Source organism: Alosa sapidissima, chromosome 9, assembly GCF_018492685.1.
Source record: "Alosa sapidissima isolate fAloSap1 chromosome 9, fAloSap1.pri, whole genome shotgun sequence".
NCBI lineage: Eukaryota > Metazoa > Chordata > Actinopteri > Clupeiformes > Clupeidae > Alosa > Alosa sapidissima.
The window spans coordinates 29,363,013-29,389,265 of NC_055965.1; the positions used below are offsets into that span (position 1 = coordinate 29,363,013).

Here is a 26,253-nt window from a genome sequence, read left to right on the forward strand (position 1 = left end):
CAGGTCTTTGTCGGGTTAGGAAGCAACCTGACAATCCGACGGAGGTGGAGTGTTTTAAAATGTTTATCACTCCCTCCACTGTGGCTACTATTGTGGCAGAGACCAACAGCTATGCCCAGACACTGAGGGAGAAGTTCAACTGTGTTGGAAAGCTGGCAAGGTGGGTGGACACCACAATAGCTGATTGCATCTCTTTTTGGCCGTCTTAGTTCTCATGGGTCTAGCTAAAAAGAACAACATCAGAGATTACTGGACCACAAATCCCCTGCTATCCACACCATTCTTTGCCACTGTGTTCTCTCAGGACCGCTACCTCTTGCTACTTAGAGCTCTGCATTTCACCGGCATGACCTCAACTGACCCCCTCCAAAAAATTCGATCTGTTTTGACCCCAATTATCTCATCTTTCAGCCATATTTTTTATCCCCAAGACCTATGTATTGACGAGTCGATGATGAAGTGGAAAGGGTGACTATCCTTCAAACAGTACATTCCATCAAAACGACATAGATTTGGCATCAAACTGTTTGTGTTGTGTGACGTAAAGACAGGATATGTTCAGAACATGATAATTTACACAGGGAAATCGACAGATATTACCATGTCTGAGGGTGTGGGGATTTCTGGGTCAGTTGTTCTCACATTGCTGGAGCCTTTTCTGGATAAAGGTCACATTCTATATGTGGATAATTGGTACACCAGCCCTGCCCTTTTTAATCATCTTTTGCAGCATACAACTGGTGCCTGTGGTACTGTTAGAGCCAACAGGAAAGGCATGCCACATTTCCCTAAAAAAATGTCTAAAGGTGATGCTGCATTTTTCAATAATGGACAAATGCTGGCTGTGAAATGGCATGATAGGCGTGATGTGCATGTTTTGTCCACTGTGCACTCCGGAGACATGGTACCAACGGGCAAAGTGGACTATGCCACAGGTCAAGGAGTGGTAAAGCCAGTCTGTGTGGTGGAATATAACAAGAAAATGGGATCTGTGGATAATTTAGATAAACGAAACACCTTTGTTGACTGTGCTCGAAAGTCCTTCAAGTGGTACAAGAAGCTATTTTTTTATGTGCTGGATGTGGCTGTTTTCAATAGCTATGTGCTCCACCATGAATTGACCAGACAGGAGATGACATATGCTCGGTTTAGAGAGAACTTGGCACGTCAGTTGCTGGAGGGATTCCACACTGCGAGGAGGCCTTCAAGTGGTGGCCGTCCAACACTTGACAACCCAGTCCGTCTCACTGCTCGCCACTTCCCATCACTGGTGACACAGACATCTCAGCAGGGTATTCGGACAAGGTGGCGTTGCAGGGTCTGCCAGACAACAACCAGGCGTCAACAGCTGCGGAAGGCCACCAAGCACATGTGTGTCCCCTGTGATGTACCACTGTGTGTGACTCCCTGCTTTGAGGAATATACCACACCCTCAAGCATTTCTGAGTGTCCAGTCATGTCAGGAAAAGAGAAAAAACATACAAACAGTAGTTAATATTTCAATCTATTAGTTCTAAACAGACAAATGACAACTTTTTGTTCCTGTTCCTGTGTGTGTGTCTGTGTGTTCATGCCTACATAAGGCACACGTGTTTGAAGCCATTTATTGGAAGGCCCATGAGGCAAAGTTCTTGAATTAATCTGACCGTTTTAGACATTCATTTTTGTCATTTACCTTGTTTCCAAAATTTTAAACTGAAACATCCTTTATCAGATATTGAAACCCCAAGGTTCAGAAAATACAATTCTCATATTGTGTGCATTGGGTTCATTCAAAACCGCTAAATTCCTTTCATGCCACGTCTGCCTGGTTTAAGATTTGTGCTAACAGAATTAGGTTTATTGAATGGATGGAATATGATAGCCTATGACGTTCACTTTCTTTAGTGTGTCTTCCACTTCTAAAAGTATATATCCTGACTAAGGCTACTCACAGAGTTCACTACCATCTACCAACTATCTTGCCTTCTTCCCCTCAAACACAAAGACCAGTATGCTAACATTATATGATAATCTGTAGGCTACAACATCGATTGCTGTAAATGATAACGCTATAATGTATGAACTGATTTCTAGATTTGACACATAAATTATAAGGGTACTTACGTAAAATCCATGTGAAGGAAGGAAACGGACGACAACAAAAACTTCCTTGGAGTTAAACATCCGTCTGAGGTAAGAGCAGAGATATTTGCGTGTCCTGTTATCCTCGTGACAATTGTAACACGTTGTCAGCGCGACTTCATTTGCGTAATCAGGTGCGTGCATGCAACGCATGTGATCACATGATGAAAGCATGTGTGTGTGTGTGGTACTTGTGTTGTGAAATAAACAATGTTCAATGTTCACGTGAAATAAAACAGATTCACCTATTTCACGCCGCCATTTTGAATATCGATAAGCCGTATACTCACTTCCGGTTGACAATGGCTTATGGAGAAACTAACGTTATCGGATCTATCTACAAGTTTACAAGGAATTTGCGGCATCTGCCAAAAATTAGTCCATCACAGGTGGCAGAAATTGTGGAACTTCACACGCAAACTAAGCGATCCAAACTGGATCGGGGATATAATTTGTTCCATGATCAATTTATATATAATTATGAAGGTAAAGTCAGTAAGCTAGCTAACGTTAGCAGAAAGCTAATACAAGAAGACACAACAGCTTATAATGCACTTCAATAAAGTAGTGTAACAAAATTATACTGTACTTCATGTAAAAAAGTATCCTGTATCTGAATGTATCCCGTCTGTAATTTAATTTCTAATTATTACCTGCATGTTTTGTTCTTATAGTCTCCAATGTAGTAGATGGTAGTGTCGTTGTGAGAGCACGATGCTACCGATCTCTAAGAAAGAATGAGGAGGCTCACAAACTGGAGGTATAGTAACGTTAATACATTGAATCTGTCAGGGGGCAAAATGAAACAAGAGCGCCAAAATAACTCCAAAATAACTCTGGTTTGTATTAGTCTTTTGAAGAGGATACATTGGTCAAATGTCTATGGGTTGTCTTCAAAAAACGTAGCTAGAGTATGCATCCATAATCGACAAAAACAAACGCTACCTACCCTGTGTTTCGTCCTAAACGCCTCTTCCTGGCAACAGTGACTGACCTGAGCAATTTTTGCGCATCCTCCAATGTTATTAACAAACAAATGCACCTTCCTGTGTGTGTACTAAATCAGCGTTTCTCAAACTATGACCTGCGGACCGGCACCGTGACGAGGAGACTGCTGGAGTCGTGGAGTCAAGTCATGCCCGGTGCTTCCGTCACTCAGTCGTCTGATAATTTGGTGCGCAATTGATCAAGGAATCGCGGACCAACAGGAAAATAATAAAAATAAAACAAACGTTTCTGCAATCAGGACGAAATACTTGCTAATTTGGTGTCATCAAACATAGAAGCACACAATTAAGTGGTAGTGGTATGAGCGTTCAATTAATGCATGCGTGTGCACTGTGCACCTCTGCATGAGACACTGAAACCACTCGAGCAAAGCTCAGCTTAAACCCAGAGCTCTTATTTCTTTTCCCCAAAGTTCTAGTTGTTGTTTCATGAGTTCAGGTTCACTAACTTCATTGTGGACTCAGCACCATCATGTAAATGTTTTAGATGACCATACAACCTGCTGAGCCAGCTAGACTGCTGGGGTATGGCTGTTCCTGTGCTGCTGGTAGAGGATTCTACAATCACATTGTTGCACTCCTCTACCAGACAGCACACTACAGCACCATGGGGACAGCCACCGTTCCCTTACCTGTGGCTTGCAAACCACAAGCCTGGCACAAGCCGCACGAGTACTCAGGTAAACATAACTTAGCAGCATGGTACAAGCACAAGTACTCAGGTAAACATAACTTAGCAGCATACTATAATGGAATAAACAGACAAAAAAGACCTCAATAAAAATAAAATTTAGAGCCCTCTATAAGTAAACTTTTGCATAAGCAACATTTATTATTGTAAAGGGCATTCACCCAGAACCTGTTGACCTGTTGGTCATTAAAAAGCCAAAAGCTTCAGGCAGCTGCGGAGTGAAATCTACCTTGTTCGTTTGACTGGTCCATCACGGGTGCCCCCACGGAGCCTGTCAGGAACCTAAGTGACCTGACTTTGTTGAAAGCCCACCCACCACGGCAAGGTGCAGGTCTTGAGTGGGAAGACGAGACAAACATACAAGACAAACTCAGACGCCACAGACACGAATCAGAAAACAATTCACAACTGATTAACAATTAAACATTACTACATACATCTACATCTAAACATTCAAAACTAAAGCATATTACAATTCTGATCCAACCACCACTCACAACTGGCTGGTGACAGCTGTAACATGCACCGAATGCTGTACCTGGGATCCGTAAAGGCCATCCTGCAGAGCACAACATGCGCTGCACCAAATACACAGAAGGCTCATCGGTGGTTTTCACAGGACATTCTAAATATTTACTATACTTACCACTGACAATACATTGGGAAAATAGCACAACTCTTTAGCACAACTGAACTACGAGTAATGTAATGTAAAAAATCTTAGTCGCTGTGGCCACTTAAAAAAAAAAGATCCAATCAGCAACTTTGTTTGGTTCAATGGGAGTCCTCCCTCTCATTGTCCAACTCCATAGGTCCTTGAAAATTGACTAGAACACAGCAGTTAGTCCAGATCTGATTAATGCTGCCAGCAACTGTGAGTGGAATTGTGGTGTCAAAGATGTGGAATTATTTCACTCTTCTAATGACTCTTTCGACAAGGATCCTAAGACGGGCAATGGCTTGTGTTTGCTCAGTCTCCTGCCTCGAGAACTGGGCTCTGTGCTTGAAAGGGGGGATGATGAGATTTGCTCCCACAGTGCTCAGCATGGGCTCGATTAAAAAACCCTTGTCTGCCATAACACCGTCCCCTTTCTCCAACAAACCAAGGACACCGGACTGTCTTGTGATCTCCTTGTCAGAGATTCCACCTGTGTAGAGCTTTGACACAAACGTCACAGCCCCAGAAGGAGAGACACCAACAAGGCCCTTGAATGTGGTGTGACTTTTGTACGTCTCTGAGTGCAAAGTAAGTGCGCTTGGCGTTTCACAACGCAACTCAGTGCAGTCAAGAATTACTCTCACATCTGGGCAGAACTGCTGGAACTTAGGTGGCAGTCGTCTTCTCACCTCTTCCCGGGTCAGCCATATGGGCAATGAACCTAACATCTGGTACAGATAGTTTGTCCATGTAATGACAACTCGGCTAACAGTTGACAGGGAAACTCCAAACATATCTGCCAAAACCTTCTCCCTAAGACCAACTGCAGTGCGTAGGCAGTACAGAAAAAACTCATCAATAAGAGGTAGCTTTCTCTGGGGACTTGGCTCTGCCTGTGCAGCTGCTTCTAATCCCATCTTCTGTGCTTTGCTCCAGTACACAAGTACGGATGCAGAAGGTTCTATGGCCTGCCAGAACTTTCTAAAGATGCGTTCAGATGGAAATCGGGTGTAATGCCGGCAATCTGCATCTGAGACACAAAATCTGGAGAGCTGGAACTGCTGCATGATGGTCAGTCTCCTGACTTGTGCCTCCAGTTCCACTACCCTCGCTTGAGCTGCATCCAATGCACCTGATGCAAACACATGAACAAATAGAGGAAAAAATAGAGAAAGAATGAAACATCACAGGAATACTTTTAACTCAGTCCAGATCAAGAACAATTACTGTAGTGTGCAATGACAAAGTTATGAGTGCTGCATGACAAATAACATCACAATAATCTGTTCAATCTTTGTTTTAGGAAAATGTGCTGTATATGAAATATGAATGTATGAAATAAGCTATGTAGTTTTAGTTTAAAACGCACACAGACACACTAACAAACCATTTACTGTCTAAACTTAGCTAACATTTCTAGCTATGTTTTTGACTTGTTACCAAGGGCTATTGGCTTTGTGCACTAGATAGAGACAAACTTCTCCGCTGTCAAAAAGCACCTTAAGATGAGTGCTTTAGTAGTAAAACTGTACTCGGGCACCGAAAGTCCTGCCCTCTTTATTTTGTGCAGCCCATGTAGGCTGTTTTAGGAAAACGGTGGAAGCCGAAATCACGTTAATATCGACTTGAAACCGACAGAGTGGGATACAGCAGTGCTCCTTAAAGCCACCCACGGTTTCAAGCTTAAACACTCGCATAGATTGCAGTTCTTACGTTTTGGTACAACTGAAGCAATTACCTTCAAGTGCTTTTTAGCATCGGTGATAACGAACCACAGACACGTTCGTCCGCCATAAGAGAAACATGGAGGTTCGTCTATATTTAGTGTGCAGAGCTAAATAAAAACCTCCAAATAAACACAATGTATATATGCAAATGTACATCTCGTTATTTATCTCCTTGCTAATTCATCTACTCAGATAAAATCTTACCTGGGGGTGGTCGTGCGTCGTAGTCGTGGTCCGAAGCAACGCTAGCTAAGTTAGCTAAGCTAGCAACACCAACATCTTCGTTATCACAAGGCTCGACTTCACGAACATCAAACCCCAGTCTCTCAGTTGTCCTCTCGAAAACAGACTTCCTGACTTGGGTTGAGTCAGAGACCCATGAAAAAACACAAGGCACCGCGTCTTGTTTAACTCTGTTAAAACCGCTAGGTGTTTTGTACAGGTCGCTAGTACGGAAATGCATACTACAGACGACTGTGCTATTAGAGACTTTAAACATTTTAAATCCATTTTTTTCGACGGTCCACATCGCGGGGAAAATTATGAAAGCTCAAATATGGTTGTTTTTGTCTGCTGTTTGTACACAGAGGTACACAACACCATCTTGTACAAGTTGTCTGTGCCATTGCCATTCACTGTGAATACAGTTCTGCATGACCGGAAGGAGCAATCCGTCTTAACGTCGCAAAACGGAAGAGCCGCCATTTTTACATGAGATAGGCTTATCAGGCCATGCTAACACTGCATAGATTGTAGGCCACCTAATAATGACTATAAAATGTCAGTGTAGAACGCTAGTGACGCAGCCCAAAAAACTCACCCAGTGGAGTAAGTTGGTTTAAATAAAACCTACGTTCTTAAGGTTTAAGGATCTTTGAATATTGATGTTTGCCTTCCTGTAACATTTTAAGTATTTAAAAAAAATAATAATAATAATAATAATAATTTGAACTGACGTGCCCGCAAATAACCCAAATATCATTAAACATTTTTTAAGGTCTCGTATCCGTGGGCGACTGCTCACTTTAGGGCAGCCCACGCACCACTACTATACCAAATTCAGACTGTTACAATATTGAATATTGACTTTGGAAAACATTTTAGTGAAACAATGTCTTTTTCATGCAGGTTATCCTGTCTGATACGGTCCATGTAACGCTTTGCAGTGCTATGTTCTATTTGCAGAATTCACATGAAAAAAATAAAAAAATAGGCTGAAAAAAATGTTATCCATTCTTTAGGACGGCACAGTAAATGGGTTATTGTTGCTTATTTTGATTTTCAATTGAGCACAGTTACGGTTTTTGTTCAGAATTTAAAAATTGAAACGATGCATCAATTTTCTAATTTTCCTTTTTTGCGCTTGTGGTTTGACTGAACCACGAGCACCGGGGGGAGAACACCATCTAGCCGGGCCAGGCTAGATGGTGGAAGAAAGCGCCGCCTGAAGTTGTTTGTGATTTTGACTCATTACTTTAGAGATTAATAACTAAAACTTCGCCGATTTTTGGGAGAAGGCACGTTAAACATAACCTTCAGCCTATGTTAAACATATCTACAGTATATTTGAATACCATGGCCAGTGGTGCAAAAAGTGGGTATGCGCTATATGCGGTGCATAGGGGCACAGCACCATGGGGGCGCCAAAGCGATGCTGAAAAAAAAAAAAATATATATATATATATATATATTTGGTATTTTCTATATGTAGCTACTGCTGTGTGTTTTTTAGCTGTGAGCGCTGAAACAAACACCTCTCAGGCCCAAAGAAAAAAGAGTTTGCAGAGGCACTCTGAGGTTGAAAAAGTATAAAAAGCTTTTAATTCATCATGGCAAGAACTGGTTAAAAGCACATGGGCCTACGCGTTGCGGCCATATTGGCCTTCATCAGGGCATAGAAACAGGAAGTACAACAAAGCTTAAAATGGACACCCTTAGGTGTTCAGTGGGTGGGTTAGTAGGTTAAAAAAAAAAAAACAATTAATTAGCAAAATAATAACAAAGAGACATCTCACTAAGTGAGAAAGAGAGAGAGAGAGATAGATTTCAGTTGAGAAAGTAATAAAAGTACACAAATAAATGTCCGTGCTTCATAAAAAGGGGGAAAAGTCACATTCCTCATTAAGGCCAGGGAAAGAGGTTGCCTTAAGTTCACTGATCCAGAAAGTTTCTCTTTGGAGAAGGGTCCTTAAATGATCTCCACCTCTCACGGGTTTGGGGACAACCTCGATCACCATCACTTTGAGGGAGGAAGCAGAGGAATGACCTGCCTGCGGACGGTGACCGTGATTTGTTCAAGTAACAGTTGTTCCTGGACCAACATTCTCAAGACGGTCCTGGACCAACAACTCTTTATCCAATCACAGCCTTGTGATGTCATTAATGTGAGCCTTCTGCTTCTCTCATTGCCATTTTGAAATTTCCCTCCCGAAACTACCAGTGGATCACCGTATCAGGTAGGTCCTTGCATATTAGTATGTAAAATAGTTGTAAAATAAAATAATTCTGAGTGGAATCTGAACATATGTAACCTTTTCCCCCCGATTTAGCTGATTGGTTACATGTTTGTCTACTGTTAGCTGTCAGGCTAGGGACCATTTACGATATAATAAATTAGCTTACTAATTCAGTGGTTATGCATCTTTTAAATAACTTATTTCAATGGGACCCAGTAGTTGAAGTAGCTTTAAAGCTCATTTAGCAATCTCGGTGCCGCTGTTATTCGTGCAAATGTTAGCGGCTAAGCTAGGGAACATACATTTATGCTACCAAATTAGCTTGCTATTAGGTAGGTGCGGCATGCGACAATGTGTAGTTCACTGGCTAAGAAGCGCACTTTTGGACTAATACAACTTGATAATAGTCTAAAGCAGTCACTTTTGTTTGTATGGTCCTGGTCCAGTAGCTACCGTCTTCACAATAGCCGGCTTCAGACCATCGAGCCAAAGTTGGTTTAGGATTGTCATTACAATTTTGGTCCAGGACCCATATCATCATGTTTGTCCGGGACCGTATTCATAATGTAGCTCCAGGACCCACATCATTGTGTTTATCCAGGACCCACATCATCATGTTTGTCCAGGACCGTCATCACAATGTTGGTCCAGGACCCACATCATGTTTCAGGACCTTCATTTCAATGTTGGTCCGGGACCGTCTTCATAATGTTGATCCATCTTTACCATGTTAATCCTGGACCAACATTGCTATGTTGCTCCTGGACCATGTACAAACAAAAGTGACTGATTTAGCCTACCAAGGGTCCCATTAGTCGAAATCGCTTTGAAGCTCATTTAGCAATGTTGTTGCCATGGTAATTTGTGCCATTGTCAGCTGCTAGGCTAGATAAATTGCATCTAGTCTAAAAAATACTGGTAGCTTGCTAATAGGCAATACAAATCTGTCAGGTGCCTTAGATGTTCACATTTTCCCTTGCATGTTACCGTTAAAGCATACATAAATCAGTCTAATGTTAAAAAGTAGGCTGACGGCGAGCACAAATCACACCAAAAGCTATCAATAGTAAGAAATGATGACACAGTCGGATAGTACTGTTTTTGCTACATTTCTGAGAAACTTGGAATGTTTAAACCTTTACAATAAGCTGCAAAATATTTTTGTCTGCTTTGTTTGTTCCAGGTCTATTATAGGGAAGTTTGTCCAGGTCCAACACAGTGAAGTCGGTCCAGTTTCATTACAGGGAAGCTGGCCCAGGTCCATCATAAGAAATAGTACCCTGCAGTCTGCGCACACTGCTCTGCAAACTTATTGCATAGTATAGCACTGATTTAAGTGAATATCATTATTTGAAAATGATTGTCGGGGGGGACCCATGACCTAGGCTATAGCCTATTTGTCACCGTTCATCATGGCTTTTGCTGAGAAACAAATAGTTTGCAACAACACACGCTGAACTTGAATCAAACATTCTTTAGAACACAGCTGATCAACCGTCTGCTTTTCACTTTTGAATGAATGAGTTCCAGTAGTTGCAGAGTGATATGAAAGACCTGAATTAGAAGCACAAACTGCGTTGCCATTGACAGCGGTCATTATTTTTTTCATTATTACTCGTGCTAACGGGCAAGACACATGTTGAGCCAATTTTCGCAACCACCAGCTGAATTGGAAAACAACAGCGATAGACTATTTAAATTAAAACTGAAACAATTTGAAAGAAATAAAACATTGTATTTAACAACTATGAAGATAATTAATCATCAAACAAGTCGAACAAAAGAACACATAAGTAGCCTATGAATCCTCGGTCTGGTTAGAACGGTCGGTCAGACGTCTCCTCGCCGCGCCATGGTCTGCACCCAAGTTGAACCATCTTATGACATGACGTATGTCTGTGTCTGTGCGACACAAACCATTTGCACGTACTACACCTGTAAGCACAAAATGAGGTTTTCAATTAGGCATTTGGTAGGCTACCTATGACTCTAGCCCCTCTCCACCCCCAGGGTAATTACCCCATCTCCAAACAACGTCCAACCGTGCACGGCAGAAACCATGCTCCCGTTTCCTACTAAACAAATAGCCCGGGCAGTGATATTCAATTACCGCAACTGGGGGACGTTGGATGCATTGCAACGTGTTACACGGACCATAAGTACAGTTTTCACTTTACCGGTCCAAACAGGAAAACTGCACAGCCCACACGCATCTTTGCAGCCTGGCCTGCCCAGTTATTGTCTGGAATTACAGTTTCAGTCGACCTTAGGCGCGCAGTCTCAGCATGACGGACACACATGGAGCCTCAGCGGATTTTCTACAACATCACAAAAAAGGTATGCTCCCTTATTATTTCGTTTAGATAATCGCTATAAGTTTTGCTGATTTCCATTACAAGTGTTAGAAACAAAAGTTTTTGTTGTTAACCTGGTACAAAGAGGGTTGAAGTGGGTCATCAGTATTCAATGATCTGTGGTAACGCTATGCTAACAGGTGTAGTGAGCTTGTATTCGTCTGAAATGGAATTTAGCTAACTGCTGTACCATTTATTGCATACAATTGAAGCTAACGTTACTACTTACCAAGACAACTGCTCATTTTAATGTTATAATCCGTTCATTTTAATGTTATAAAACAGAGCCCTCTTGCTATTTAGTGGTAAGTTAAGTTGCTTTGGGTATATGTTCTCTATGCTATAATGGAGTCATTCCTATGTTCCCCGCCCGGGGTTATGGTTAGGGTTTTAAAAAAAGCGGGTCCTATACAAAGCGGGGAACATAGGTGCGCTCCCGCCGTAATGGCACAGTAGCCAAGCTAACTGTGTGTGGGTGTGTGTTTTAACCCTAGACACTTCTTAGCCTACGCTGGGGAAGACGTACTCCGAGGTTCATTTATCAAAAAGTATCAAAAAGCACCGTACTCCGAGGTTCATTTATCAAAAAGTATTAAAAAAAAAAAAACATCTTTGCTTTAGAATTTTCGAACGAAAGGGGCGGAAATTGGTGCTTTTACGATATTTAACTCTAAGAGAGACGGTCAATATGACACTGTTGTATGACACAAACGGTAGCAGGGTAGCTCATGGAGCCAAGATGGGAGGGTAACCTAAGCTAATACTTCCAATCATCCCAGCTTTTCCTGGATAAAGTCTCATGGTCAAATAGTAACTACACCTAAGCATATTGCTGTCCTTATACCTACCTGTAAATCATGGAGGCTGTTTTGCCATAGCCGCTAGCTAAGTTTAAAATATTTTCCAGTGCTAGCTCAACTAGCTAACATGAATTAGCTCACAACAAAGTTGTAAGTACCTCAAAACAGCTCTTTATAAAGTAATGCAGACCAAGTTATAGTCATACAATTGGCACAATGCCTACTTTCCGACAATTTACATGAGTGAATTTACAAACCTGAAAATCGCTGCTCTTGGAGGCTTTTCAGGGTTCTGTATGTATGTGTATTGTAAAAACACCTATTACTGTCCCTTTTTGTTAGAAAATTCTAAAACGATGTTTTTTAATACTTCAAAATAACTTTTGATAAATGAACCTTACATTTTTCAGTGGCCATCTAGGTGTGTAGATTTGAACAAAATATTGTTTGGTTCTTAACGGGACTTTTACTGCCTGAAATATCCGATGTTGTTTACCACGCTCGGAGTTTAGTGCTGGGCTGGTGGGTGCTTATTTCCACCCTCACACCATCATCAATGGTTAGATCAAGGCTAAGGCTGGTGGGTGCTTATTTCCACCCTCACACCATCATCAATGGTTAGATCAAGAATTCTCGTCGCAACTTAGCCTGGGTTTTCCCATGCTGCCTTACGCACACAATTTTATTCACGCTGCTAGGCAGCCTTAGCCTATAAATCTAGACGCGCCCCTAGCGGCGCAGGGCTAGTCTAGCAACTCTCCGTTGGCTTGTGAGCTCCAGAAATCGAAACTCAATCAGCCCAATGAAATCGTGTATAGAGTCGTTAGGTGGGCTTAACATAATGATTGATGGCAGAGTTGCAACTGTTTGGCTTGAATTCCCTGCTACTTGAAAACAAATAAGATGGATGTTGCTGTTGGCGAACAGTGTGACACGAGTTAACCCTTTAGGCGCCAGAGGGTTTTTTTTTCGAAACGTTCGATTTTGACATCTTCATTTCAAAAGGCTATATCTTAAAAGTGATAAGAGATAGAGACTTTCTGTAAATTAGAGAAATATTAAGGATGACCCAAAGTTTATGTAGGGATTAAATGTTTATATCTAATTTGCATGTTATGACGTCATATGGTGGCGGCCATCTTGGATTATAGCATTTTCATGAAAAGTTGCATGTTTGAATGATAAAATGCACCACTTCTTTCCCCCCAAAATGTCCCTCACCTTCTGTATGCTATATTGCACAATACTGAAAGCTCAGGTAAATAGTAAGTAGTGAACAAACTGTGTAAATCATTACTAATAAATGCCAGAAACAAACCAAATGCATGTAGCGGTAGACTGGCCTTTTGCTGTAGATATTTTCCATTTACTACATACAGTAGGCACTCTGATTCCATGTATGGGGCACATATATATTATTCAGATGACACACAAACACAAGTAGACAAGACCTGTTTAGTTCAAAAGCTCATTTGCCACGGCAAGGCACAGATCAGGAGTGAGATGACGAGACAAGACAAGAGACAATGTTAGTATTTTTTTCTTTTTGTTGTTTTTGTTGATGTTTTTTTTCTTAGCTGACAAAGACACACACATCACAAGGACATGAACACACAAAAAGGAACACATAGTGTATGTCCTAAATGATCAGGGAAATAGATAGCAAATCAACAGTGTAAATCATTACTAATAAATGGCTGACTTTTTTTTTTATGTAGCAGGCCTTTTGCTGTAGAGATAATGACTCCCTATCCATACAGGGCCGGCATTCCCATCATCTTGTGATAGACTATGCATGACCTAATGTGTGTGTGTGTGTGGGAGAGGGAGAGAGCGTGTCACCACCTCCACCATGCGAGCAGCATGGCCAGATCTGCCTCGCGCACGCCGAGTGGAGAGAATTTGCGCAGCTCGGACTAGGCCTACTGTCATTCTCATTGCGACTCCCCACACTGCCACTACGTTCCCCCTAACTGTCCTATGAGCACTTCGACCTCATCTAACATACCCACTGGCATTAGACAAAGGCTCCACCACGTTACTGTCGCCGCGATTGTGGAGAGGCACACGTTCAGAAGACAGAAGCTAGCGCTATGGACATGCTACCTCCAGCACTCTGAACAAAAACCAGCGGAGAACGGTCTGAGATGAGAAGTGGCCGCTTGTGGCCTTTTATTCACAAGTCCTGCTGGGTACAGCTCTGAAAAAAATGCACAGAGACTAAGTGTCGCCAGGCAGGAGTTGTGAATGATGGATGTCCTCTGCAGCGGAGACTCCATGACCCAGGCCTTGGGGAGAAGGTGCGCACGTTCTCAGGATGTTCCTCTTGGGGAAAGTTTTTGTATGTTATCAAAACACCTCCTTTTTTCATATGGCCAACCCTGGCCGGGTGTCTGCCCCCTATGTAAATGGCAGACCCCCTTGTAGCCAATCAGTATACACTCAATAAATTATATTGGTGGATGAGCTCACCAACCTGCCACAAAAATTATTGAATAATCCCCAGTAGGCCTGTGTCACGTTCGCGCACATGCATGACATCCTCCCCCAGCTTCTGCCTGGCCACCTGGCTGCACATGAACTCTTCATGAACTTTACTACATATATCTCTCGGCTGCTGCCTGGCAACACATGACATCTTCAAAAAAAATCTGCCACACTAGCCAACTAGCTCCGTTCGTGGGAAACGCATGGGACTAATAGCGCTGCTGCTGTCCTATTGCGTGCAGAGGGAATTTGAAAGACAACTGATTATCCCGCCCCTCGGACTGAGCACTGCGAACGGTGAGTGCCCAGACCCTACATTTTAATGTGGGTCAGGCTAAGGCAGCCTGGATTCCATGGACTTCGTTTTCACCTCAACTAAGGAACCAATCACAGAACAGAGGGGAAGACGATGGCGATGCACCGAAGCGGTTATGAGATATGTACAGACGTACTTGATAGACATTCGTAGCGCTCAATAAACGGCTCTGGGCATTCGTAAACCACGTTTCAAATACAAGAAAATGTACATGTAGTTCCCAGACCCCATCTCAATGAGATGAGGTTTGACGTTAGCCAGGCTAGTCGCAACTCAAAATTCCACTGGGGCTCCAAGCGGATTTGTACATACAGCAAAGTCAATTGATCGGCATGGTCTCGCAGAAGTACACTGCGTTGCGAGGGAATAATATATCCTGCTGTACTGAAAACTCTTTCTGCTGCTACACTCGTGGCTGGTATGCAGAGGTATCTTTTTGCAATTTCTGACAGCAACTGTAAGTCCACCTGAGCGCTCCACCACTCCAGTGGATTGCCATTCAGGGATAAAATATTTCGTTCTCTGTGCCTCAGGATTTCCTCGCTGGCCCTCTCTCTGGAGCTTCTTGTTGCTGTTCGTACTTCATAGGCTGGGGGCTCTGGCAGTTGTGGAGTCGTTGTGGAGTTCCCTTAGAATATTAACTGCTGTGTTCATTTTCGATATGTACACTTCATCAAAGAAAAAAGAAAAAAAGTTTAAAACTGTCATGACTTTTAAATGACTCAAAACAAAATGTTAGACCTTTTTCATACTGGCTAAAATTTTTAGATTATCTTCAGTGGGTGGCAGATCAGGCAGGTCATCACATCAGCCTCCCACTTTGCTTTGAATTCTAAAGATGTACTTTTTGTTGGTAATGCTTAACAATGACTATGTAATGATCTAGTATCTAAATTATAAATGCACTAATAAATTAAAACATTAACATTGTGACTAATCAAGTCAATCTGTTCGAATCTCTTGAATCACTTCACTCGGGTCATGATGAACTGTTCTTACTGCTACTTAGCTTGGCTTATTTGCCATTAAGGTAGCTGATGAACGTGGATACATGCAACGTAAGAGGAAATGAGAAACATTGAATATTTTTTTTTTGTTTTTTTTTAAAACACTTCAAATGTTGCCACTGGCGTTGCTGTTGATGTTCACAATTCTGACGTTAGCAGTGTTGATGTGCAGCCGGAGGCTATCACCACTTCAATGCCAAGAGAACCTACAGTACAGGAAGTCCCAACATTATCACCACCCATCTCACTAAAAATAACACTGATGGTGTTTGAGTCTAGTGCTTCCCGCTGCTGGTCAGTCACATCCCTTCTGTATTGTGTACTTATGTATTTAATGACTAATCTAATCTGACTTGCACTAAACAGCATATGGCGAAGGTCTAAGTCCCCCCCCCCCCCCTTCTTCTTTTGAGATAAATACATTTTATTTTATTAATGCAGCCTATATGAAGCCTATATGAACAAAGGAAACAATACCATTGAGGTTACTTTGAAGGACGACATCCACTGGAAACACCCCTAGTAGAAGGGTCTGGACCATAGCTGTTGCGGTTGACACATGGACTGCTGCATTCCAGGCATTTTTGTTGCATAGTACATGCTTCCCAATTTCAACCTACGTGGAAATATACACTATCAACTCAGTCAAAATTAATAAATCGACCATTTCTGTTAAATAGAGGACAGTAATAAAGTTAAATTGAAATGTTCCGATCGTCATAACCGTAAACGTTGTTGTCTCTGGCATTCACCTTGAAATAGTGTGGGTCCAAGGTGGGAAGGAAATGTGGACAACTTTTCTGCACTCTAGCATGAAAGTCCCTGGCTCGATCACTAATACCTTTGTTCAAATGAGGGCTTTAGGAAATTTGGAATGGCAGAGTCTCTCCATCTCTTTGAATTGTTTCCACGTAGTGTGGGGTTCATTCAAATTAGAGCAATTGATGATGCCTGCTGAAATGACCACTAGTTCAACCTGATCCTGTATCTGAATAGCACTAACCAATTGGGAAAGGTGATGAAATGCTGCCCCTGGAAAGCTGTCGATCTGGATGTTGGGTTGGGCAAAAGATGGGATTCTATAGAGGTTGGAATCCCCAATAAAGACTATGGGTTTAGTAATGGACAAAGACCAGGGTGCGTTATGGTCATTAGCCCCAGTGTGTCGGGTCGGATGGAAAGTAGGAGGGATGTCCAGAGGTACAGCAGCTCTGTTCCTGGGTAAGGAGGTGCACTGAGTTGGTGTTCGATACGAGACGACACTATTATGTTGAAATTCACACAGCTTATAAGCAAGCACACTGACAGAAGTATGCCATCTGACAGTGATTTCTTGCTGCATTATTATTATGTGCATATTGTTTTGTGTATGAACACTCAATATACATTTTTTTTTCTGTATGGGTTACGTTTATTTCTTTGGAGAGGGTCCATCCCAGATGGCAGGGGAAAAGTTCGGCTGGCACCCAGGCTATTCCTTTATATCACAAAGGATATGTCGCTGGGTGGACTTTTAAAATCTGTCAGTGTCTGGATAAAAAGAAAAAAGTTAAAAGCAGATACATACCTTCCGAAATGATTCCGCCTGATTTCCATTGCATGTTGACAGCAGAATTTTTTTTGTTCTCGAACTCTGAAATAATGCAGCTGTTAAAGTCGAACCTGGTCCTGGGTAGTATACTCCACATCAGGTGGGGGAGAGGAGGGGGCACAGTCCTAAACTATCAACTCAACTGGTTACAGAACTAACCCAACATGAGTAAAAACAACCCAAAAAAATTACCCAACAGCCTTTGGGTTGAAAAACAACCCAGCATTTTTTTTTGTAACTCATTATGGTCGTTAACCTCTAATTGCCCTATACCTTTCTAGATATCATGCATGATATTTGGGCCAAAATTTTCAGTCAGTGGTAAAAGTTTTAAAAAGCGGTGGTTCAAAAAGCTTTAGACCTGTTAGTGTAGGCTATCAATAGATCTGCCTGGTGACTGGCAGTGTTGCGTATCAGGGATGAGTCTTCTGATGTCAGACCTTTTAAGAACTGAGAAGAATTGAGAAAAGGCCCAGATTATCCCCAAAACCTGACCAATGATGCATTTTACAACACCCTTAAAAGATTGACTAGTTTAACCCTAACACTTTCAGCCTCCAGGGTCCTCAATTCTTGAGTTTGTGAGTGTCTGAGGGTAAAGGGATCTCTTTCAGGAAGAGCGGGTGTGCTCTGCAAAACTCTCCATCAAAAAAATCCTGCAGAGCATCACCCTTCCTCTGCTGCCATGACAACATGGCCTTCATCACAACCGGCACACTTAAAGTGCCTTAAAGCAGTGTCGTCAATGGAATACGCTGATATGTGTCCTGTACAGCGACCTGTCTGACGCACCCAATGTCAGTGTCCCTCTGCTGCACATAAGACAGAAGGCGCTACAGTTTGAAAAATACTCCCTCTGTTTGTACTCTGGTTTCTAGACCTTCTTCTCTAAGGCTCACTGCATCTGGAGTGTGTGTGCAACCTAATGCACTCAGCAAAGCCATTGTCTTTTGTTCAAGACGTCCTACGGAGTCACTGATCAGCTCACCTGTGTGATTGACTACAAATCTCGGTGGTTGTAAAAGTTACATTTGACCTTGACCTCCGACTGGCAAAGTAGAGAGCTCTCTCACTGACGCCCTCTTCATCCAGATCATACCCCCTGTGCTGTCCCCTCTTCAGCCCGCTGAAATTTACAAGTGTGAACTGGGCCTTCCTGGGGGTTACAGGGTTCATAGTGACCCTGCTCATCCCCATGCTCCAGTAAATGCCTTCTAAAACACCTGATGAACGAGAATGCTCTCCCACAACCTTGCTCAGATCATTGACAATGTGCTGCTGAGTTGTTGATGTGATGAACTAACTGCACGCAAATGAATGAGAAGTTGCTTTGCACCCACTAAACATTGGACGTCGTATGGACGTTGAGATGATGTCTATATTGCGTCCGTCAGTCCATGACCAATTCTGAACTTTAGAACGACGTGCAAACTAGGTCCACTATTTGGACGTCTAATAATGACCCCATTTGTACGTCAATATGTAGTTGAACATTTGGACGTCGGTGTAGGTCACTTTTTTGGACGTCTAAAACAGGTGCAGGGAATTAACATGATTTAAGTAATTTATTATTATTATTAGTAGTAGTAGCCTAGTAGCAGTAGGCTAGTAGTAATACAAAATAAATGTAAAACACAACATTGTTCTTACCAACATGATGAATGTGATCATTATTATTATTAGTAGTAGTAATAGGCCTTGTACACTCTAAAAAATGCTGGGTTATTTCTGCACCCAATTACTGGGTTGTGGCAGTTTGACCATTTATTGGGTTATGTTAGCCCTTGCTGGGTTATATTCCATAATCCAGCCACAGGGTTGGTGGTTTGGAACTCAATCTCCAACATGGTATTCTACCCACTGTCTGGGTCACTGGTAGCCTAAGTAATGGGTTAACTTACTGAGTATTTTAAGGTCAACATCTCAAGAGTAGACTACAATAAAAATGTCAGGCACATTAAGTAACTTTTTTACTGAAAATTGTGAACTGCAACAAATTCTTTGAGAGTTAAATACCATAAGGAATGAGCATGTGTAGGCTATGCAACTCCTGTGTCTACTAGTTGCAAAGAAATCGCTTTGGCTTTGTCTAGCTTTCATTTGGTGATTGCTGATAAAAAAGACACTTTCAACAAGTTGTTAAACGTTTGCCTCTCAGTCTTGCTCTGCTTTTAACCCTCTGACAGCAATTTGAATTGCACTTGAACCGCACAGCATTGTGGGGCGATTTCTAACGTTCATCCCCTGCCCTCCCACCCCTGACAAAGTTTTCAAATCCAGTAACTTCAACTATTACTTTTCTGCTTGTGTGAGCTGTCCAAACTCTGCCATCATCATATCCAAGGTAAGACCCATACAAAAATGTGGTATATGGCAATATATGTAAATTACATATATAATGTGTATGTCAATATATGCCTCACACATATAAGTCACATATATACACATACATGTCAAATATATTTCAAAATATAGCAAAATTGGCCGTTTTTATATATGTCACATATTTTCCCAGATATACAAATATATTACAAATATATGCCAGTTGCATATATGTCAATATATGATAAGTTATGTATGTGTACGCATACTAGGGATACCAATATATTGCAAATATATGTCTATGACATATTTAGGGAATCAAATATATTGCAAATATATGAAATGTTCTGCTATGTCACATTTATGTAGTATAGAAATATGTCAATGTTAGGGAGTCAAATATATTGTAAAATATATGTAATGTTCTGCTATGTCACATTTATGTAGTATAGAAATATGTCAAAATAGATGTATTTTTCACAAATATAACATTGTTGATGTTCCAAAGAAAACGCACAAAATATTTGTTTAACCTTTTATTATTAAAGTTTTAGTTTTTCCACATTTTTTTTTTTTTTTACTGATTTACATTTTTCTTGGTTGATGCTGAGCGCAGCTCTGCCATTTTACTATTCATGGCTGTCCCAATCTGGCCTTGGGTGACGCCTGGATGTTTCACCATAACAGCATCTAGTAACATAGACAATAATTACTGATTAAGCCATTTTCATACTTAATGAAAGTCTTCTTCTCACCAAATTTCTGTGTCTCATTCAGCTTCAACCGTTTAACGTAGAAACTTCATTCAAATTTTGTAACATGGACAAATGGAGGTGCGGACAGGTGAAAGACAGGGAGATAATGACAAAGAAAAAAACCTTAACTTACCCATGATAGCTTTAACTTACCCATGATAGCTTTAACTTTAAAATCATCAAGGCCGCTCCGACGCTGCTCCCCCTTAGCAACTTTTGATTCACCTCCTGACAGTGAGATTTTATTCAATTACTTAGATTGTATACATGAGAATTATAGTATATGCAACTTTTCTTCACCTGATATGTCAAAATACAATATTATACAATACTAACCTCTCAAGTTGCTCTGAATCAATGTATCAAAATCAAACACCCCCAGCAGCAGCACTCGAGCCATGGCTGTGCCAGAGGGAGCCTGGTTTGCAGCCCTCCACACATTTCGTGGCACAGACACTCCACTGCCAGGGAATATTTCTTCCTGTGTAGACATGATAAAAAGATCTTTCATTAATTTAAATCAAAACTCTAGCCTGGCTAACGTCAGCTAGCCTGGCTAGCGCCACCACTTCTCAATGAGACGTGGTCTGGGAACCAAACGTTCATTTTCTCGTATTTGAAAAAAATGCCCAGATCCGTTTATTGGGTGCCACGGATGTCTATCAAATGCGTCTGTGCATAGCTCATCATCGTCTTGCTTTCCCCCCTGTTCTGTGATTGGTTCCCTATCTGAGGCAAAAATTAGGGCCGTAGTTTCCAGGCTGCCTTAGCAGCGTGAATCAAATCGCGCGCAAGGCAGCGTGGGAACACCCAGGCTAAGCGTCAGCCCGTATCTCATTGAGATGGGGTCTGGGAAGTAGACATTAATTTTCTCGTATTTGAAACGTGGTTTACGAATGCCCAGAGCCGTTTATTGGGCGCTACAAATGTCTATCAAATGTGTCTATCTAGCTCATAACTGCTTCGGTGTGTCGTCATCGTCTTGCTACCCTCCGTCCGTTCTGTGATTGGTCCCCTAACTGAGGCGAAAATTTGCTCCATGGAATCCAGGCTGCCTAGCAGCGTGAATAAAATTGTGCGCGTAAGGCAGCATGGGAAAACCCAGGCTAGTAGAACTCTAATTATGTATTGTAATTTGATTGATGTCTACTCAATAAAAACACATCTGCTATTTTATTTATGGGCAATTCCATGCAAAACTGTCACGCCCAAAACGCCAACTAAATACAATGGCATTGTATTGGCGTTATGGATCAATTTTGCATGGAATTGCCCTTATATTACCTGAAATACACGATTAAATAACATTGTTTTTTAATGTTTTTAAAGATGGAGATATACTATTCTAGTCAATGGTGCAATAACTAAAATGGAACTCACAGACTGAACAAGTGAGGGGCTGTTGGGTAGGGACAGGGCCACCTCTCTTCCGCCTTCCAGGCTCTGTAACATCTGTTTGATTTTTGGGAGCTCTGCAAAACATGAGGGAAAAGGTAACCAGTAACATGCAAACCAGCAGACAGGGTCTACATTTCAACTCACAAAAATTGCTTACACCCATTTTAGGCAGGATCACAGGCCCTTTCCAAGCAAGCACACATTAGTGTTTATTTCACCCGTCCCTGTTTTTACATGTAATAAAATCTATGAACCAAAAGTATCCTATTTTTAATAACATTCTATGTATTTTTCTATGAAAAATTAGCCTGCAATTTACACTTTAAGCAAATAATCATATTTCAGAAAATATGAGATTTATAGTTTGTTTTAACTTACCTGTGAACACATAATTTTTCAGCTCCTGTAACTCTTGAAGTATTATTTCTGTGGTGTCATCTTGCGGAGGCTCTTGGTGTGAAAGAGAGGACAGGATTGCCGTCTCTTGGTCATGCTTCGCGGCCATTTTTTCCTGAAAAAATAAATAAATATATATATATATATATATATATATATATATATATATATTTATTCCACTGCTTGGTTGAATTTCCCATTGTCCTACGTAATTTAGAACGACCATGAACTGTATGTTATTTGCACACCTATGAAGTAGATCCATTTTTTGGCCGTATCACACTTGTATATTAATTCGGCGAACTCGTTGTGAAGTTTAAATGAACCGTCACGTTGCATCCGAGCTGAAAAATGCAGACGTTAAGAACATAGCAACATTGTAGCATATGACGGAGGTGGCTTTTAGCTAGATGGATGACAGCAGGCTAAGTAAAATAGTGATGTTTCAGAGCTAAAGTTCATCAGAATCTTGGGATACGCTTGACAACGGGAGAGATAAAACTAATGACTGGCCTTTGGCCGTGGCAACCATCCATTTAGAACTAGTAACGGCAGTTTTCCTGCAAGTTGAGAAATTAGTTGATATGTGTCGGAAGTATAAGTATATATACTCTTTTGATCCCGTGAGGGAAATTTGGTCTCTGCATTTATCCCAATCCGTGAATTAGTGAAACACACTCAGCACACAGTGAACACACAGTGAGGTGAAGCACACACTAATCCCGGCGCAGTGAGCTGCCTGCTACAACAGCGGCGCTTGGGGTTAGGTGCCTTGCTCAAGGGCACTTCAGCCGCTTCCTACTGGTCGGGGGTTCGAACCGGCAACCCTCCGGTTCCAAGTCCGAAGCGCTAAACAGTAGGCCACGGTGGCCCTTAAGAAAGTAGATCTACAAACAAGAGTTTTAGCGATTAAAACATTTAAATTGTAACAGGAAATAAACACAAAGCAAGTGACAACAGTGGAATAAGCGGGATAATGGACTCCACGGTGGTCTGTTCACAGAAACGAATGCTCCGCTTCGCGTCGAGGCCGTTTTACAACCTCAACCGTGCATTAATTTCTGTGAACAGACCATCGTGTTGTCCATTATCCCTATATATATATATACAGTTAAGAACAAAATGATTCATACCCCAGGCAAATATTGATGTAATGTTGATTTTGGCATGTCTTTGTCTTTGGCATGTGGCAGTGTCATTTTCAGTCAGACCAAACATATTGGTCAAGAGAAAATCAACATTACATCAATATTTGCCAGGGGTATGAATAATTTTGTTCTTAACTGTGCATATATATACACTAATATTTCATGTATAACAAAACCCCACCTTTTTAAGTGGTAATGGGCAGGCCACATCATTCTGGAATGACGAAGAGTCCTCCTCCTCATCCCAGAGCCTTTTTCGGCACATGGTGCCTTTTCAAAATGTCTTCGTCATCCTGTTCACAGTGCCGCGAGGCCATAACCTTTTCCAATGTCGCTCTCTCTGCTGTTAGCAGAACAGTTACGTTAGCTAACAAAGCTAGCTTGGTTTACCTAAGCCAAAGTTAACTACACCTGCATAATGTCAATCTCATAAATCATGATTTTAAATATAGACTGTAATGCTATTAGTTTAACTAAGGTTTAATAATGGAAAAACTCTTACCTGCTACTTTTTGCACCGTCGCCATGAATATAGGGAAACCGCCCTTTGGTCGTTTCCCCTGACCCCATTCAATGGCAAATTCCTCTTCCGATGAAATCAGGCCGTCCAGAAAGGCATCGGAATCAAAGTTCCGGATGGTTTTGACTGGCACGACACTATACTTGCCCTCATCGTCCCCCCCAGCCCAGTTAATAAGTGCATACATAGTATATGTAGAACTAGTTTCTTTGAAAAAGTGTCTCAAGTGGCTGCTCTGCAAGCGCAAAGTGACTGTGACTAACGTCTCTGATTAAGAGCGGGTGTTGTTATGGCAACCGAAATTGTCGCTATGGCCATCATAGCCATTGTGTACTAGCCTACAATTAAATTCAGGTGATGTAAGTTTTTACAAAAATTATTATTATTTGCTTATTTATTACGTTTTTCTTTACTTTTCCCCTTGGTGATATTAATGGTATTAAATTTGTTTTATTCTCTTTCTTGATGACGTTATCATTTACGTCATCCGAAGTGGCGGTAATCGGTATCTTCAAGATCTTCAGTCGAACTCAGTTGAGTAGAACATGTTTCGGAGAAGAAATGCCAAAAATTAAATATCGGGCCTATCTGTGCACGAGTGCCTCAATTCCCTCGCGTACAGAACGTCGGTGGAGAAGGTGTGTATCATAATGTGTGTCATCATAATTACGTGCTTAAGTAAATTCATGAAGGCTATGACAGATTTAGTGATAGCTAGTTAGCTTCACTGGATAAGGTAGATAGATAGATAGATAGATAGATACTTTATTGATACTTTCTTGGGAAATTCAAGAAAGGTTGGTTTAGACAGCCAGTTAGGGGCGTTTTTTCAGACTAATTCAGGCCATTAAAAGTGTCTGAACTTTAGGATATGTGGTCGCATAGATCTTACAGCAAGCTCATAAAGTTAAATTAGGCGTTTGCACGGACATCACGTTCTGGGCGGTAAGGGCAGTCAATGCGAACAAGCAACATGAGCTATGTGCTCCCTTTAGTCTACAGGGCGGACGCAAGCAACGCGGGAGATACGTGAAATGCAATACATCGCTCACGCAACAGGGGGTAGCAGTCACAGGTGGACTGACATTCCGAGTGATATTCACGCTGTCTGCAAAAGTTATAAGAGAGCCAAGGATCAAATTTAATTTAGAATCCGCAAAAAGACGTATGACATGTAGACAAAAAAAAAAAAATATCTAGGTTTGTTGGGTGACAAACTTAGACGGGAGGCGAGTGTGATTCGCTGATATCAATATTAGCTGTGCTAGATTGACTGCATGTTACAAAAGAACACTGGGTCATGTCGTGTAAGGAACATGGTAGGAACTGAATGAAGAAATTACAGCTGATTCATATGAATTGGCTGAGCGAGATCGACAAAATACCAAGTCCAACCACAGGCGCCTCCTTTTCTCTGATAACTTTTGGCATTCCTCTCTGGCTTTGAATAACTTTTGGAAGTCAATAATACTCTAGATGTTATTCTAGGTCTGACCTATTGGTACCTAAAAGGGCAATAATTATCCATTTTCCTTGGCGATGTTTGGGATCTACTTCAGTGCATATACTGTAGTGCTTTCTTGCGATGCGATCTCCAATATGGCGACGTCCGATCTGATGACTCGCTGTGCAAACCCCTTATATCGAAGTTATACATAATGTTGGTTAATTTCTGACAATGAATGCAATATTTAATGGTTTTCTAATGTTTTATTTAGATCATCCCAATGTCCCCTCCCTGACTTATCTACTGCAAGGAAAGATCAGGTACTTTTTAAATAATTATGTTTATGTACTAGTTCACTGAAACCTTGCCTAAGCTACTACTGCAAAAAGGTTTGTGCATGTGTATGTGTGAGTGTGTAAGCCAGAAACTGGCTAAATGGATAGCTACTCACCCATTGACGTGCTAGTTTTTCTTCACAATTTGTTATTTAAAAAAGTGTAGGCTATTTGAAATATCAGTTTAATATTACGGCTATACAGTATTGAACACACACATCTGTAATTTGTTATTTAAAAAGTGTATTCTATTTTAAATATCAGTTTAATATTACGGCTATACAGTACTGAACACACAAATCTTAAGGCAATCCACTTTGTGGCTCAGATAATATGATGTCCAAATGTGGTATCATATCTGGAATCATGTCAGTTCATGTCATGTATTATTTTATTATTGAATTGCTTCCATCTTGTCTCAGATATACGATCCTGCTGTCAACCCAAGTGTTCCTGCTCATGTTCTAAGTGATCCTTCATACATCCCAAGTGACATTGCACTCATTCCAAGTGATTATGAAAGCATCTCAAGGGATCCAGCGCACACACAAAGTGATCCTGCACTCATCACAAGTACTGGTATCAACCGTTTTGCCACTTCTCCTGAGCAGACTACAGCCAGTGGAATCAATCGTTTTGCCACTTCTCCTGAGCAGGCCACAGCCAGTGGAATCAATCGTTTTGCCACTTCTCCTGAGCAGACTACAGCCAGTG

General features: G+C 41.4%; 2 protein-coding genes and 1 long non-coding RNA gene across 28 annotated transcripts in view; 1 reads left to right on the forward strand and 2 right to left on the reverse strand.

Moving 5' to 3' along the window:
* Positions 1–26,253, reverse strand: part of LOC121719407 (NACHT, LRR and PYD domains-containing protein 3-like) — an 851,137-nt gene that overhangs the window by 590,580 nt on the left and 234,304 nt on the right. The window lies entirely within an intron of this gene.
* Positions 1–26,253, reverse strand: part of LOC121719377 (NACHT, LRR and PYD domains-containing protein 12-like) — a 732,803-nt gene that overhangs the window by 463,387 nt on the left and 243,163 nt on the right. The window lies entirely within an intron of this gene.
* On the forward strand, positions 8,053–15,859 carry LOC121719744. The gene is made up of 3 exons (XR_006034359.1): positions 8,053–8,160; positions 13,650–13,654; positions 15,849–15,859. It is a non-coding gene; the product is annotated as an uncharacterized LOC121719744 (long non-coding RNA).